At 36.4% G+C, this 18,476-nt stretch overlaps 1 protein-coding gene and 1 long non-coding RNA gene across 6 annotated transcripts in view; one reads left to right on the top strand and one right to left on the bottom strand.

Annotated features, from left to right (window-relative positions):
* Positions 1–3,894, bottom strand: part of LOC103093111 (uncharacterized) — a 177,743-nt gene extending 173,849 nt beyond the window's left edge. The window contains exon 1 of one of the 5 annotated variants that reach the window (XR_008913626.1): positions 1,949–3,894. This is a non-coding gene — a long non-coding RNA (uncharacterized LOC103093111). The remainder of the gene's footprint in view (positions 1–1,948) is intronic. The other 4 variants (XR_008913629.1, XR_008913628.1, XR_008913627.1 and 1 more) reach the window with 4 other exon arrangements.
* MRTFB (myocardin related transcription factor B) overlaps positions 1–18,476 on the top strand; it is a 396,134-nt gene that overhangs the window by 364,504 nt on the left and 13,154 nt on the right. The gene's annotated exons all lie outside the window — the stretch shown is intronic.

The raw sequence follows: 18,476 nt of genomic DNA, 5'->3' as shown, positions 1-18,476 counted from the left end.
AAATTAGGAGAGAAACAGGAAATTGGGAGGGACAGGAATTTCTTCAAATTTCTCTTGATAAAGTTCTCATTTCTAAGATATAGAGGAAACTGACTAAAGATGTATACAAATAAAACCATCCCCAAATTGATCATTGATCAAAGGATACAAATAAGCTGTTTTCAGAGGAAGAAATCCAAACTAGTGGTGGTAATAGAGGAAAGGGCTTTAAACCACTGCTTCATTTTGTACTCCAAGGCCGTCTCCTGTTGGACCACATTCAGCTTACCTTGATTCATAGATCTTAAACTCCATTTTCCTATGCAATATTGACCTTTACAGCATTGGACTTTCCTTTTGTCACAAGACACAGGTATGTCTGAGTTTCCTTTTGGCTTTGGCCCAGACACTTCATTCTTTCTGGAGCTACTTGTAGTTGTCCCCAGTAATGTGTTAGATATCTTCCTTTCTGAGGCACTCAGCTTCTAGTGTCCTAGTTTATCGTTTTAATACTGCCTGTGAAGTTTTCTTGGCAAAGATGCTGGAGCAGTTTATCATTTCTCTCTCTGGTGGATCACGTTTTGACAGAACTCTCTACTGTCAAAAAATTGGAAAATGAGGGGATGCCCTTCAATTGGAGAATGGCTGAATAAATTGTGGTATATGTTGGTGATGGAATACTATTGTGCTAAAAGGAATAATAAAGTGGAGGAATTCCATGGAGACTGGAACAACCTCCAGGAAGTGATGCAGAGCGAGAGGAGCAGAACCAGGAAAACATTATACACAGAGACTTTGTGGTACAATCGAATGTAATGGACTTCTCCACTAGTGGCAATGCAGTGATCCTAAACAACCTGGAGGAACCTATGAGAAAGAACACTGTCCACATTCAGAGGAAGAACTGTGGGAGTAGAAACATAGAAGAAAAACATATGATTGATCACATGGATCAATGAGTACGTGATTGGGAATGTTGGCTTTAAACAATCACCCTATTGCAAATATGAATAACATGGAAATAGGTCTGGATCAGTAACACATGTAAAACCCAGTGGAATTGCTCGTTGGCTATGGAAGGGGGTTGGAGGAGGGGAGGGGAAGAACATGAATCATGGAACCATGGAAAAATATTCTTAGTAAATTAATAATATAAAAAATAACTCCCTACTTTGTCCTGTCTGTCTAACCCAGAATGGCATAACTCGTAGTTTCATTGAACTATGCAAGTCCCTCCCTACCACAACAAGGCAATGATCCAGAAAAGCTATAAGAAATAATGAAGATATTGGTTTCAGAGAAACCTGGGAAGATCATTTGAACTGATGCAAAGTAAAGTGAACAGAGCCAGGAAAAAAAAAAAAACTTATACAATAACAATAATGTGGTAAAGACAAAAAATTTTTGAGTTAGAAATTCTGATTATCACAAAGAAATGATGAAACAAACTACCCACCTCCATATAGAGGGAAGATGGATTCAGGGCATAGATTGAAGTCTATTATTTTAAATATGGCTAAATATGTTTTCAGATATGTCTGGCTAAACATACTTTCTCAATGAGAGAGGGAAGTAGAAGAGAGAATTCAAAGCTGGAAATAAAAATAATACTTTTAAAGCCATGGGTATCTCCTACCATAGTCTCCTGAACCCTCTTCTTTTTTCCCGTTATACTGTTTCCTTTGATAATATCACAGATGACTACAGAAGAACCATGTCCAGGCCTAACCTCTCTCCTAAACTCCCGTTCTCTATCATCATCCCCAACCATATCTCTACCCTTCTTCAAACTCAATAAAAATTTCCAAATGTAACTCACTATTTCCCCCCTTGAAACTGCCCCTCTTTTGAACTACCTTAGAGGGAACTCTTGAGGACACCACCATTCTTTCAGTCACCCAGTTGCACAATCATCGTCATCCTTGACTCCTTATTTTCATTCATCCCTGTCCCATATCCAGCCAGTTACCTTAGTTTTCATCAGGTCTACTTCCACAACATTGTTTAGTTCTGTCTCCTTCTCTCCAATAACAAGGCCACTCTACTTCAGGCCCTCATCATCTCATCTCTCCTACTATAGAGACAGCTAGGTGTCATAATGGAGAGACTAGGACTATTGCCAGGAAGACCTGAGTTCAAATGTGGCTTCAGACAATTACAAGTTATATGGCTGTGGACAAGTCACTAACCTCTGTCTGCCTCAGATTCCTTAAGTGTAAAATGGGGAAACTGCCAAAATAATTTTCCTAAGGCCTAGATAGGACCAGGTAAACCTTGTATTCAAAAATCTCCAGTAGCTCCTTATTGTCTAGGATAAAATTAAAAAATCCTCATCTCAGCACTGAAAGTCTTCCACAAAATGACTTTAATATATTTTTCCTAATTTACTTCACATAATTCTCCTTCTTCAATCATGTTTACACTATAGCCTAAACTACATGTTATTTCCTGAATTCAGTATTCCATTCCCAATTCCATGTATTCACAAAACCTATCACCAGGTTAGAAAATGCACTCCCTTTCCTCACTTCCACCTCTTAAATTCTTAGCTTTCTTTGAGCCTCAGCTTAGGTTGTCACCTCCTATTAAAAGCCCTTCCTGATGTTCCATTCCTCTCCCCAACCCCCCACCCAAGATGTTAGTGTTCTCTCCCTCCTCAAATTATCTTGTATTTATTTCTCTGCAAGCTACACAGTAGAATGAAAACTCCTTGATAGGAGAGACGACTTTGTTTTTGTTTTTGTATCCCCAGTACCTAACAATACCATGAAAATGTTAGTTTGATAAAATGTTGTCATCAGATATTGGCTGAGTTAAACTTCACCTGAGGAAGCATGTTAATTGTGCAAAATAATATATGCTGCAGAGTCATATAGGACTCCTAACCCCCTCTATTCTTGGAAATTAGACTAGGCTCTATCTCTGGGAGAATAACAATAACAACTCATGTCGGTGGTTCATGCCACTCCTCAGAACCTTATCTGAGAAAAAGTATCAAACTCTGATGCATTTCTAGAACATTTAAGTCAGTTCACCTACCAGAAACCATGAGCCTTTTCAACATAAACATTTATTACAAAACAGATAAGGCCACAGATGGAATTCAGACTCAAGTCTAGTAGCAAGAAACAAACTTCTAATATTCTAGCCATTCTAGCCACTTAAGTATCATGTGAAAGTTTGTCATGGGCCAAGAGGGGACTTTCTATTCCCATCCCCATTTGCTCCATGTAGATCACTGCCTTCATATTGTGAAGATAGAAATATCTCTCTTTGTTATTTCGAATGTAATCAATCAGCAACCTTTAGTTTAATCAATCAAATACTGAAAACACCCCTACTTAACACTTGACCAGTCACTAGGTGGAAGAGTTCACAAGTCAAAATCTCTCACTTCCAAAGGGGACTGCCCAGCCCTGGGTAGGGCTAAGCAGTTTGGAAGCTGTGGTTGGTTCCTATGAAGAGGGGAAGAGACAGGAAGTGACAGTGGAAAAAGGACTACAAGGCTTCCTGGATTTGGGGCTTCTTCTTCTCTCTTCAGATCTTCTGGCTAGGAGTCATTCCTGCCTTGGTGCTTGAAGAGAAGTTTCCCTTGGATCCTGTGGTGGTGAAAGGAGTGATTCCTTCCTTGGTTCTTGGGTGAGGAGACCCTCTCTGCTCATTGGTATGTGGTGGGACACTCCCTTCAGCATGAGTTCTGGTGAGATTCTTGGAGGTCTTAACCTCGTGTGCACTGCAGGTTCTTGGTGGATTCTTCAGCTTCTTTGAATTTTGGCTTCCTAATTAGGACTTTGACTTCTAGAGAGATTTGCTTTCAGATTCCCAGTTACAGTCTGCAGACATTAGGATTAAATGTAGGGTACTTGTAGCTAGGCAGTACTTTCTATCTTTTTCTTACATTTCCCACTTTCTCTCTTTCCACCTCTTTGTAAATAGAGCTGCTAAAAGCCATTTTGGCTTAACCTATAATATTTTTAAATCAGGGACCACAGTATTACTTTAGAATTCTCATATTTAGCATAAAACCTAAATTTTAAATCTTGCAGTGCCCACAATATTCTCTATCCCTCTCTGCTACTGTTTGCATATTTATGTAAGCTTACTGACTTCCTTAAATTCACCAGCTTTGTAGTTCTCAAAGGGTGCTCTGTGATATGAGATTCACTGCAATGTGTCATAAATTGTTTAGAACTTGAACTTGAGATCAAATGCATGTGTGTGCAAGTCCCCCATAGTTTTGCCAACTTAAAAATTCAGTACACCAAAAAGTCTTGTGGCAAAGAATAATAATATTGTGCCATGAGCAAAAAAAAAATTAGAACCACTATTATAATAATTTATATAATAAAATAAATATACTATATGGTATATTAAAATATATGGTATAATAAATATGATAAAAATATAATATAATAAATCATGACTGCAATCTTATTGAGACTTCTTTACTCACAAGCTGGTAACATACTATGTAAAGCACTTCTTTATGTCTTCATGATTCTCCCACCCCTTCTTCCTCCCAGTAACCATTCCTCTCCCAATTGCCATGATTATTCCTTTTTAATTTGTTTTTTTGCAGGGGCAGCTAGGTGGCTCAGTGGTTTGAGAGCCAGACCCAAAGACAGGAGGTCCTGGGTTTAAAACTGACATCAGACACTTCCTACCTGTGTGACCCTGGGCAAGTCACTTAACTCTCACTGCCTAGCCCTTACCATTCTTCTGCCTTGGAACCATTATCCAGTATTGATTCTAAGACGGAAGGTAAGGGTTTTACCCAGTGGAATTGCCCACCAGCCATGGGAAGGGGTGAGAAGGGAAGGAGGGAAAGAATATGATTCGTGTAACCAAGGAATAATATTCTAAATTGACTAAATGAAATTTTCAGAAACAAATAAATAATAAAAAAGAAGTTAAGGGTTTTCAATAACAATAATTTTTTCTTACAATATTCTGAGAAAATGAGATTTTTTTCTATTGCTGCCATCTATATTCCTACATAGACTACATGACTTCCCATCTCCCTCTAGATTCACCAGTCCAAAAAGGGGGGCAGGGGGAATCAGAAAAAAGTTCCTGTGACTTTCATTTTAAAAAAGAAAACTAAACATACCACAAAATATATATGAATCTTTCAATATAGTTTCATGGTTAGAACTAATTAGAGGCTATGCTAAGTTAATTCTTCTTATAGTTTTGTATAAATTAAAATATCTCAAGACATAGCAAGGTGCTACTTTTGATGTACTATGTGCTTATGTGTGTGTGCACATGCTGAAGAGTGAAAAATGATCATATTTCTTAATACCTTTTATATGTTATATCAGAGACTATACTGATTGGATAAATTACTGACTAATATTTGAAATAACAGCTCTAATTTTTTCTAAAACAATAAAGTAAGAAGGCTAAGCCAAAAATGATACCTTGCAATGTTGAAAAATTATTCTATTATTTAGATGAGATACTGATTCTATTGTTTTAATTATATTTTCATGGCAAATGATAATATTTGAAAAACAATTTTGGTCAAGCATAGACTTTTTTTTAAAACAAGTTCACAATATTGAATAAAGTCAAAGGAATTTGCTCTATTTGATAGAAACAAAGGGGAGAGTCAATCCCATCTTCACACATTCAAAATAATAACATCTCAACCAGATGTCTAATTCTCAGAAAAAGTAATCAACCAAATGAATAAATATATATGATCAATTATCTCACCCTTCTCTCTTTTCAAATTTCATCCTAACCACACAAAGAATAAAGTGACAGATGAAAAGAATATGCAATATCTTTGTCTATGATGACTATGGAATTTATTTTCCAACTGCAAAATATAGACAATCACTAGCAAACAGATATTTATAGAACTGTTCAAATGGAGACTGGCAAGATATTCAATAATCTTGTTAGCATTACTTCAGTCCATTGAAGGAATTCAGTGTGAATACTTCCTCCAGCAATAGGGATCACAATTGATCCATGGGAGGCAGAGTCAATATGGCGGCTTAGAGAAAGCAAAAGTTCAGACCTCCTCAAACCCTTCCTTGTCAAATCAAAAACACAATGCTTTGAGGGGACTGAAAACCAAATCTAACAACAGGACAGAGTTAGGGAACCCTCCTGCTGGACTCAATTTAAAAGGTATACCCCCTCCCAAAAAAATGAACTCTAGAACATGCAAGTTTAAGGAGAAGGAAAAATGAAGGTCCCAGGACCCCTCCCCCCATAAAGTGCTGAGCTTCTAGCAGTGGCTGGAATTTCTGGGCAGGTAAGGGTGCTAATCTGGAGGGACAATATACCTTGTCAGCACAGCTGTGCCATGCTCAAGGCATTGAACACAAGCAGCATAGAATCACATGGAGAAGTGCAGAGCACTCCTTTTCAGCTTCTGCAGCCAGCTGGGGAAGATCTGACCTCAGAGCTCATTAATACCATCAGCCCAACCTAGTCAATCAGTAGAGCAGAGAAGAATCCCCTTCAGGACAGAATAGCCCAAACCCACAGATTCAGCAAATAATGAGAGGAGTAGGACTACAGGCAATTACAAGGGGAAAATGGGGGGTGGGGGAAAGGGGGGGGGGGGAATATGAGTAAACAACAGAAAAGGGAAAAAGAAATTACAATTGACGGCTTCTATCCATGCAATGAACAAAGAGCAAATGGAACAGAGGAAGATTAAGGAACACCAAGCAAAAACAAAGAAACTCCAGCAAATTGGACACAGGCTTTGTAAGAACTCAAAATACAATTCAAAAAAACAATTAAGAGAGCTTGAAGACAACTGGGAAAAGAACTTAAAAAACAAAATAAGTCATCTGGAAACAGAAAACAGTGTCTTGAAAGCCAAAATTAACCAGCTTGAAAATGAGGCAAAGGAGATGAAAGATCAGAAGGAGAAGGATGACCAAAAGACCAGGGATGAAATTCAGTTTTTCAAAACTAGAATCCAACAACTAGAAACAAATGGCATTACAAGGCAACAGGAAACTATAAAACAAAAATTTTAAAAATGATAAAAATTGAGGAAAATATGAAACACCTCATACACAAAATGGAAGATCTAGAAAACAGGTCCAGGAGAGACATCTAAAGAACCATTAGACCACCAGAAGATCATGACAAAAGAAAAAGCCTGGACATCATTCTACAGGAAATCATCCAAGAAAACTGCCCTGACATTCTAGAGCAAGAAGGATAAGTGGAGATTGAAAGAATCCAGAGATCACCCCCTTGTACTTAATCCCCAATTGACAATACCCAGGAATGTTATAGCCAAATTCAAGAACTACCAGACCAAGGAAAAAATATTACAATCTGCTAGGAAAAAGTCATTCAGATACCATGGAACCACAATTAGGATAACACAGAATTTGGCTACATCTACAATGAAGGACCATAAATCATGGAATATGATATTCTGAAAAGCCAGGGAACTAGGACTACAACCAAGAATCAACTACCCAGCAAAACTGACTATATTCTTGCAGGGGAAAGTATGATCATTTAATAAAATAGAATACTCCAAGCATTCATAAGGAAAAGACCAGACTAAAGAAAAGAACAGAAAATTTGATGCCCAAACACAGAACTCAAGAGAATCACCAAAAGGCAATTAAGAAGGGAATAAAAAAAAAAACAAAAACTTTTTTAAGGGACCCAGTAAGTTAAAATGATTTGTATCCCTACAAGAAAAGAGGATATTGGTAACTCTTAAAAATTGTTATTATCACCTGGGCAGCTAGAAGAATTATACTTAGAGGGAACAGTGACAAACTATATAGGATGAAATTCAAGACATAAACATGTGTGTGTATGTGTATAAAACTAGAGGTAAAAAAAAAAGATTAATACTAAGAGAAATGGGGGAGAACACCAATACACTGGAACGGTGAAGAGGTTGGAGACAGGAAATACTTAATTCTATGTGCATTGAAATTGACTCAAAGAGGGAAGAACAATTAGAACCACTGGGGCAGAGAATTGATTCATACCCTATAGATAAATAGAAGGGCAACAAATGGACTGGTGGGGAGGGAATTAATACAAGGGAGGGAGAGCTTGGGGAGTAGATTAAAAAGATCCTAAAAAAGAGGAGAATAAGAAGGGGGAAGGGAAGCAAAATAAGGTAGGAAATAGGGGAACTGATTAAAAACAAAACACTGGTCTATGAGGAAATAGTGAAAGAAGAAACATCAGGAATAGGAATGGAAATCAAATTTTGGGAAATACACAGCTGGTAATCATAACTCTGAATGTGAATGGATTAAATTCACCCATGAAATGCAAGCAAATAGCAGAGTGGATTAGAAACCAAAACCCTACCATATGTTGTCTACAAGAAACATACATGAGGAAGGTAGAAACACACAGGGTAAAGGTAAGCATATGGAGCAAAGTCTATTGGCATCAACTAAGAAAAAGAAGGCAGGAGTCACAATCATGATATCTATCTGACAAAGCAAAAGTAAAAATAGATCTAGTTAAAAGAGATAGGGAAAGTAATTACATCCTAATAAAAGGCAGTATAGACAATGAGGAAATATCAGTACTCAACATGTATGCACCAAATGGCATAGCATCCAAATTTCTAAAGGAGAAACTAGTGGAGCTCAAGGATGAAATAGATAGAAAAACTATACTAGTGGGAGACCTGAACCTTCCCCTACTAGGACTAGATAAATCAAACCAAAAAATAAATAAGAAAGAGGTAAGAGATGTGAATGAAATCTTAGAAAAATCAGAGTTAGTAGATATGTGGAGAAAAATAAAAAGGGACAAAAAGGGATACACCTTTTCAGAAGCACATGGTACATTCACAAAGATTGGACATGTACTAGGGAATAAAAACATTGGAAATAAGCACAAAAGACCAGAATTAATAAATGTAATCTTCTCAGATTAAAATGCAATAAAAATAATAATTAATAAGGATACATGGAGAGGCAAATAAAAAATTAATTGAAATTTAAATAATATGATTCTCCAAAATCAGTTAGTTAAAGAACTAATAATAGAAACAATTAATAATTTCCTTGAAGAAAATGGCAATGATGAGACATCCTTTCAAAATCTATGGAATGCAGCCAAAGCAGTACTCAGGGGGAAATTGATATCCTTGAATTCATATATTAACAAATTAGGGAGGGCAGAGGTCAATGAATTGGGAATACAAATTAAAAAACTAGAAAGTGAACAATTTAAAACTCCTCAGATGAAAACTAAATTAGAGATCCTAAAAATTAAAGGAGAAATTAATAAAATCAAAAGTGAAAGAACTATTGAATTAATAAATAAGACTAGAAGTTGGTACTTTGACAAAAACAAATAAAATAGACAAAGTACTGGTCAATCTAATTTTAAAAAGGTAAGAAGAAATCCGAATTAACAGTATCATAGATGAAAAGGGAGACCTTACCTCTAATGAAGAGGAAATTAAGACAATCATGAAAAACCATTATGCCCAATTATATGGCAATAAATATGCCAATCTAGGTGATATGGATGAATATTTACAAAAATATAAATTACCTAGATTAACAGAAAAAATAGAATACCTAAATAACCCAATATCAGAAAAAGAAATTAAACAAGCCATCAAAGAACTCCAGGGCCTGATGAATTCACAAATGAATCCTATCAAACATTCAAAGAACAACTAATCCCAATACTATGTAAACTATTTGACAGAATAAGCAAAGAAGGGGTTCTACCAAATTCATTTTATGACACAAATATGATACTGATTCCAAAGCCAAGCAGGTCAAAAACAGAGAAAGAAAACTATAGACCAATCTCCCTAATGAACATAGATGCAAAAATCTTAAATAGATACTAGTGGGGGCAACTGGGTAGCTCAGTGGATTGAGAGCCAGGCCTAGAGATGGGAGGTCCTAGGTTCAAATCTGGCCTCAGACACTTCCCAGCTATGTGACCCTGGGCAAGTCACTTAACCCCCATTGCCTAGCCCTTATCACTCTTCTGCCTTGGAGCCAATACACAGTATTGACTCCAAGATGTAAGGTAAGGGTTTAAAAAAAAAATAGATACTAGCAAAAAGACTCAAGCAAGTGATCACAAGGGTTATTCATTATGATCAGGTGGGATTTATACCAGGAATGCAAGGATGGTTCAATATTAGGAAAACCATCCACATAATTGATCATATCAACAAGCAAACCAACAAAAACTACATGATTATCTCAATAGATGCAAAAAAAAAAGCCTCTGACAAAATACAACACTCATTCCTACTGAAAACACTAGACAGAATAGGAATAGAAGGGCCTTTCCTAAAAATAAAGAACAGTATATATCTAAAACTATCAGCAAACATCATCTGCAATGGGGATAAACTAGAAGCTTTCCCAATAAGATCAGGAGTGAAACAAGGATGTCCATTATCACCTCTATTATTTAACATTGTATTAGAAACAATAGCTGTAGTGATTAGAGAAGAAAAAGAAATTGAAGGTATTAAAACAGGCAATGAGGAGACCAAGCTAGCACTCTTTGCAGATGATATGATGGTCTACTTAAAGAATCCTAGAAAATCAACTAAAAAACTAGTAGAAATAATCAACAACTTTAGCAAAGTTGCAGGATACAAAATAAACCCACATAAGTCATCAGCATTTCTATATATCTCCAATACATCTCAGCAGCAAGAATTAGAAAGAGAAGTTCCATTTAAAATCACCCTAGGCAATATAAAATACTTAGGAATCTATCTGCTGAGACAAACACAGGAACTATATGAACACAACTACAAAACACTTTCCACACAATTAAAAATCGATATAAAGAATTGGAAAAACATTAATTGTTCATGGGTATGACTAGCTAACATAATAAATATGACAATCCTACCCAAACTGGAAAGATAAGCAAAAGACAAAGGAAAAATCTGACCTTAGATAGTTACTTTAGTGACAGGGAAAATCATAATCCAAACTTGGGACAACAATGCCAAAACAGAAACATATATGAAGCTTCAAAGGCAATGGTAAAAGGGTGTCAGACCCCAAAAGAACCTCCAGAATAATTGGAAACAATGTTAAAAAATCAAATAAGAGAAATAACAGAGAGATTCAGTAGCTTGGGGGTAGGAGGTACAATTAAATGAAGAAAACATCTCCCTAAAAACTAGAATCAGTCAAATGAAAATGGAGACTGTAAGGATGATATTAGAAAATAAGTATTGTTTTATTAGTTTAGGAATAAGAAGTGAATGGCTTGAGAAACGAACTGGAGTTTGGAGCAGAGCTCAGAGAGCGTGTTAATTTCAGATGTGACAGTTATAACCATTTAAAAAAAAAATAACCCTTACCTTCTGTCTTGGAGTCAGTACTGTGTTTTGGCTCCCATCTCGAGGCCTGGCTCTCAATCCACTGAGCTACCCAGCTGCCCCCATAACCATTTTTCTATATCAATTACTCTCTGGCAGTTGGGAGTTGCTCTCTCGCAGTTGGCAGAGACACACACTCAGAGACTCTCTCTTAGGGCTGGAGGAGGTAATATCTTTGCCTCTCTATCTGAGGGAAATACCTGAAGGAGCTCAGTGTTTTCCTCTCCCAACTTGGGAAACACTATTGAATATCTACTGTGGTTTTTATAGATTGTCTAACTCTGAGAAGACCAAAGAAAAACCTGGTCTTAACAAACTCAGAGTTGTAACTGGATTCTTGTTGAGACTCAACCAGCTAGCCTTTGCTATTTTATAATTTGAAGATGAAGTTAAGATTTATAAGGACAATAGCGGTAGTTTTTATTTAGATAGTATACATTTGGGTTAGTCAGATCAGGGAGGATTAGTGTAGCCTGTGAAACACAGGAGAAGCAGTTCCTTGCGGAATCTGGGAGTTTATTTGGGTGCATTTAGAATCCCTTAGAATTAGAAATCCTTTATTTATCCTTATATATTTCAATAAATATTTTTTTTATAAGAGTCTCTTTAGCATCCTTGCATCTGGCCCTGAAGGAAAGTTCACATTTGAGCTTCACTTTATCGCTGAAGATACTTTTGATGGAAGTAATAATAAAATAAAATTACTTCCATCAAAAGTATCCGAACAGTTTTGAATAGTTTTTTAACAGTTTTGAACAGTTTTTCTATCTATTTTGTATAATTTGCCAATTTATTTTTACGAGACTCAAAACATCTTGGTTACTACTTTCTACAAGATTTTCCCTGATACTCACATTCTCTTTGTTCTTTTTTACTTTGTTCTGCTTTGAATATAGTTTCTGGTGCTTATTTGTGTTGTTCAGCAGGAGTTGCTGTGGCCAGCTCATGGAATGACCTCTTGAGGTCTTTATTCTATACCTCTATAAAACAAAACAAAAAACCCCACAGAGATCCCTAGCACAAAGTAACCAGTCAATTTGGAGATAAGATTAGTGATGTTTTCCTTCCCTACATCCATACTTTCTATAGCAAAATACAAACTTAGATGCCACTTAAATTATCTTATTTTAGAACCATTATTGTAAAAAGTAAGTATCTGATAGGCAATAAATATCAAAGCAAGCCTTAGTGAGTTAACTTGTTACTCATTCCTTTGAGCAATAACATAAAGTGGAAAACCAGAGAGTAGAACATATTTGGTCAAAGTTCAAATTAATTCTGTTACTTGTAAAAAGCTGTTGGGTTTTCTTAATAAATGATGCTGTAGCCATGAGCCAGGGAAAGAAAATGGCTGGAAAAGGCTCTGGAAGCTAAGAGGCTTCTAAATTTCCTGGGCAGTTTGCCACCTGCCCCCTCTACAACTGCAGTCCAGCTCTGTAACTTTTCTCTCCTACCTCTGTCAGACAAAAGTAATCAAGCACCTAAGGGCCAGGCTCTTACCTTATTTAAATTATATGCAAGAAAACAAAATGTAAAATGCCAGGCTAGACAAATCAAAAGCCAGAATTAAGGTTACCAGGAAAAATACCAATCTCAGATATGCAGACAATACCACTCTAATTGCAAAAAAAATGAAGAAGAATGAAAAAGTCTTGTGATGTGGGTGAAATACAGTATAAAAGCTGGATTGAAACTTAAGATAAAAAAATTAAGCCTTGGCAACTGGCCCATCACTTCCTGGTAAATAGAGAAGAAATAGAAGCAGTATCAGATTTCATATTTTTGGTCTCAAAGATTACTGCATATTGCGACTACAGCCATGAGATTAAAAGATGCTTGGTCCTTGGAAGTAAAGCTATGGAAAATTTGGACTGCATACTAAAAAACAGAAATGTCACTTTGCTGACAAAGGTTCATATAGTCAAAGCAAATTGTTTTTTCAGTAGTAAGGTATGGTGGTAAGAGTTGGACTATAAAGAAAGCTGAGCACCTTAGAATTGATGCTTTCAAATTATGGTGCTGGAGAAGATTTTTGAGAGTCCCTTGGACAGCAAAGAGATCAAATCAGTCAATGCTTTAAAAAAATTAATTCAGACTATACGTTGGAAGGACAAAAACTGAGAAGCTTAAATACTTTGGCCGCATAAGAGAAGACAGGACTCAGTGAATGAACCAGTGAAAAAGACCCTGACATTGGAAGGATTAAAGGCAAAAGGAGAAGGGGACAGTGGAGATTGAGATGGATAGATATGTCTTTGAAGCAATTACTCTGAATTTGGACAGACTTCAAGAGATAGTAGAAGATAGAAGGACCTGACATGATATGGTTGATGGAGTCATAAAAAGTCAAAATAACTGAATAACAACAATGATTTGGAAGAAATATGATTTCTGCAATCTAGTGATTTATGCTCCTTCAGTACTTCTGGCATTCATGCTTCTGGCAACCTTGCCAGAAGAGCTGCTATACTTGTGTACATGTTTATCACATCCATCCTGACTATGCCCCTCGAGGGCACAAACTACTTTGGTTTTCTCTTTACATGCCTAGCATAGAGCTTGGTATAGAGTAGCTACTTAATGAATGCTTCTTAGAATTTATTTGAACTGATGATTCTTGAAAAAAATAAACACAAACTACCAAAACCACTTTAAAGGTATTCAAAATCACAAATAAGTAGAAAAATGAAAATTAAAACTTCTCTGAGGCAATACCTTATATCCACTGAAATGGCTAAATGATAAAAGATGACAAAATTCGGTGTTAGCCAGGAATCTGGGAAATAGGAATGCTAATACAATGCTAGTGGGTCTGTGAATGAATCCCATCATTTTGAAAAGCAACACACAATTAAACAAGTTACAAAAATCTTAACTCTTTGATCTGGGAATCTCATTTGTAATTTATACCCTAACAGTTCGAGAAAGTAAATATCCATTTGTACATAAATATTCATACTAGCACCATTTGTGATAGCAAAAAACTAAAATCAAACCATGCAACCAACAGGAGGAGAATGGTTAAATAAAATGTGGTACATGAATGTAATAGATTATTAAAGGAATGATTAATATGAAAAATACAAAGAAAAGTAAAAAGTCATATGATGTCTAAAACTGAATTCATTATCCCCAGATAGTCCCCTAAGTTCCATTTTACAGTTGAGGACCCCACCATCATCCCAGTTACTCTGGTTTAAAATCTAGATGTCATCCTCAATTCCTCATTGTCTCCTCAATCCCTATAGTCCCTTAACCACTTACTAGCTATCTGCAATAGCAAAAAAAAAAGCACTTACGAGCTGTATAACTGTTTCATAGGGTTGTTTTAAGGATCAAATATGAAAATGTTTGTAAAGCCTTTAGCATGGCACTTAGCACACAGTAGGTACTCAATAAATGCTTGTTCCCTTCTCCCTTCCCTTCCCACTCTATAAATTCCAATGATTCCCTATCCTGTCTCCTCCAGGAACAAATATAAATTTCTATGCTTGAAGTTCCAAATTGATATAAAAGTATTCAGAGATTCATTGATAGGTACTGCTGCCAATCATACTTATCAACACAGAAAGATTTTAATAACTAGATTATTATATGTTTAGAGCACATATGAGTCCCATGATAAAAATCAAAGGGTCATGAGTAGCATTTCCAAAAATCTTATATAGAACAAGGGAGGATGGATACAACTGGAACTTTAACAGAGGGTAAAAGAGGAAGGTAAAGAACTGAAAGCAGAAGAAGATATGTGGCAGGCAAAATAATAAGCCAATCAGCAAATACTAAGGAATTTAGCTGATACCTCAAGCCAGGATTTTGCAACCAGAACAGGAACTGATCAGATAACACTAGGCTAATGTTAGATACCTCCAATAAATTCTCCTAACTACATACATGATTTACTATCTCAGGCAAATGGTGTCAATACTAAAACTCTCTTCTGACAAAGCCCTTCAAAGCACCCCTCCCTTTCCTGTCTTCTTACACTTTAATCCTTCCATCCAGATACTCTGTGGTCCAATAACATTGATCTCCTTGCTTTTCCTCTAACAAGATACTCTGTCTCCTAACTCCAGGCATTTTTATTGGCTCTCTCACATGGATTAAATTTTCTCTTTCCTCATCTTGACCTCCTGGTTTCCTTCAACACCCAGTTAAAATCCTACCTTCTAAAGGGAATCTTTCCTTCTTCCCTTAATTTAGCACTTTTCTCTGTTCATTATTTCCAATTTATCCTGTATATAATTTTTTTTGTACATAAAATTGTTTATGTATCATCTACCTAATTAGACTGTGCTCCTTGAGCATAGAAACTCTTGCCTTTCTTTTGTATCTCCGGCATTTAACAAGATGCTGGTACATAATAGGTGCTTAATAAACATTTGTTGTCTAATGCAGAATGAAAAAATAAAATATTTGGGAGCCCAAAGTGTAATAAAAATTGATAGAAATATTTGAGAATTTAAAATAGCTTAGATTTATATGATTTACAAGGTACCTTACAAATATCTTATCATTTGATCTTCAAAACAACCCTTGTAAGTAGATGCTGATATTTACTCTCATTTTATAGACAAGGAAACTGAAGGCAAGAGAAGCTAAGCAATTTGTTCAGGGTGACCCCATTTAGTGTCTGAGATAGGATTAAATTTAGATCTTCTTGGCTTCAAGTCCAACACTCTATTCATTGTACTATCTAGTTACCTCATTACCTTAAGAGCAAATTAGATTTTTTTTAATTAAAAAAAGAGTTTTCTTCTGGAAGAAAATATCTTCTCTATGAAGGAAGTAAACTTCCTCATCCACATGCCCAAAAACTTATATAAAGAATTTTTCTTAAAATTTTCTTATATAAATAAGCTTTATTGAATTATATTTATTGCTCTTCTTACAACTGACAATAACAACTAGCCAGTTATAGGCAAAAGTGTCGCTTTACCTGCCTTTGTTCTCCACCATCTTTCAGTACCCTGTGCTATTAAAATTAGAATAAGGTAAAGTTTCAATATTTTGGAAATAAAACAAGATTTGACAGTTATGAATAACAAGTTTTTTTTATTTCAAAGGTGTAATTAAAAACTCAACCTTACATATTAACAGTAAAGTCAATTATAGACACCTATTCCTATTTTTTTAAATACTTAGTACAATTATGTATTTCTATTTTGGCACACCTTAATGAATGCTCTGGAAACCCAAGTAAAGTCCAAATCAACTCAATAGATAGTGAGTTAAAATAAAGGGTCTATAGTTACATTTATTTGGTCACCACTGTCACAAATTTGCACACTGAAGATTAGCCCATTGAAGTAGGATTGACTGCAAAGACAAGTAGACAGCAGAGCTTACCTGGAACACTGATGAACTGGTCTTAACTCCACATAGTGTTTTGGGAAAGAGGAATAAGACTACCAGGAAGAGCCTGTGGAGCCCCCAGCAAGAAAACAAACCTCTTCAGAGATCAAGAATAACAATAAAATCAATCATCTCAACCAGCTTGAGAATATTTAGGAACCAAAAGGCTAACTAGAAACAGAGCTGAAAATACATTCACTGCTTCTAAAGTAGGCTGGTCTCTTTCTAAGGGAGCAGGGACTTAGCAAAGGAAGCAGATTAGTACCACTGTAGTAGGAGGAGCAGCAGCAGGAGTAGTAATAGCAATAGTTTGGTTGGGATATAGCTAGTCAAAGAATGTGAGAAAAGGGAGAGGATAAGGCTACCCCAAAATTAAGTCCAAACTTAATTACATATGTAGGTCAAGAGCAGAGAAAGAACCCTTAGTGGAGAAAGGAGTGAATAAAGTGCCCCAGATCCTTGGGTTTAGGAGTGGTTCTTTGCTGGGAGCCATTTGACACAGTCACATATCACATGTGGAAACTGGGGACTGCAAAGCGACCCCCAGGAAAAATGAGACATCCCACTCACTAAATTAAACCTAAGGATTCTTATGTACCTACTTAGTTAGGACTCTCTTTTCTAGGCTTAAAACTTCTGGCAAATCTGTGCTCAGAATCCCCCAACCTAAATCTGGGTCATGTTGATTCTACCCTGACTCCACACTTAGCAACAATGTTTTGTTGGCTATCTCCTTAGGTTTTGTATGTGTTGTTAGGATCTATGGAAACATGTATGAATGAGAAACCTGAATGAATTGAGAATGAAATTGTGTGCCAAGTAGATGTGTGATCATGAGGACATAGAATAAAGCCAAGCCTCAGCCAAAGTGGAGCAGCTTTTCCTGTGAAACCTGTGCTGTGGTTTGAATATGAAAGCGGTTTCCCATTTATCATTCCGGTGACACTGTCCCACCTCCAAGATCCCATTCCCTATGGGAGGCTGGATCTCCCCACCCCCCACCCCCAGCAGTCCTTTCTTTCTTTTTTTTTTTTAAGTCCTAAACTGTGTATCTGTTCTAAGGCAGAAGAATGGTAAGGGCTAGGCAATGAGGGTCAAATGACTTGCCCAGGGTCATACAGCTAGGAAGTATCTGAGACCAATTTGAATCCAGGACCTCCTGTCTCTAGGCCTGACTTTCCATCCACTGAGCTACCCAGCTGCCCCCAGGAGCGGTTATTAATTTTAAAATATGATAAATCCAAGAAAGACATTGAGTCAAATCTAGTGTTATTAGAACATAAATTTCAAAGTTTGTCACTTAACCCTAGTGGACCTGAATTTTCTTGTCTATAAAATGGGGATGATAAACATAGTATCTCTCTGGGCTGTTGTGAGAATCAAATGAAATAATGTAAAGAATTTTGAAAACCTTTAAACCTATGAAAGATGTCACATACAGATAGGTGGCTCAGGGGATAGAGAGCTAGGTCTAGAAATGGGGGTTCCTGGGTTCAAATTTGACCTCATGCACTTTCTACCTGTGACCCTGGGCAAGTCACTTAACTCCAATTGCCTAGACCTTATTGCTCTTCTGGCTTGGAACCAATCATTCTAAGACGGAAAGTAGGGGGTTTTAAAAAGGAAAGACATAGCAGTACATGCAAGAAAAAGAACTCATGAAAGAAATAATGTGAGAAATTGTATGTGGTTTGATTTGTATTAATACTCTGACAATTCCTTCTATGGCTGTGGATAGATTTTTCCAATATAAGATCCTTGGGGTTGTCTTGCATACTTGCATTGCTGATAATAG

Source organism: Monodelphis domestica, chromosome 7, assembly GCF_027887165.1.
Source record: "Monodelphis domestica isolate mMonDom1 chromosome 7, mMonDom1.pri, whole genome shotgun sequence".
Taxonomy (NCBI): Eukaryota; Metazoa; Chordata; class Mammalia; order Didelphimorphia; family Didelphidae; genus Monodelphis; species Monodelphis domestica.
The sequence above is the reverse complement of the archived record's forward strand: the minus strand, read 5'-3'. Positions and strand labels throughout refer to the sequence as shown.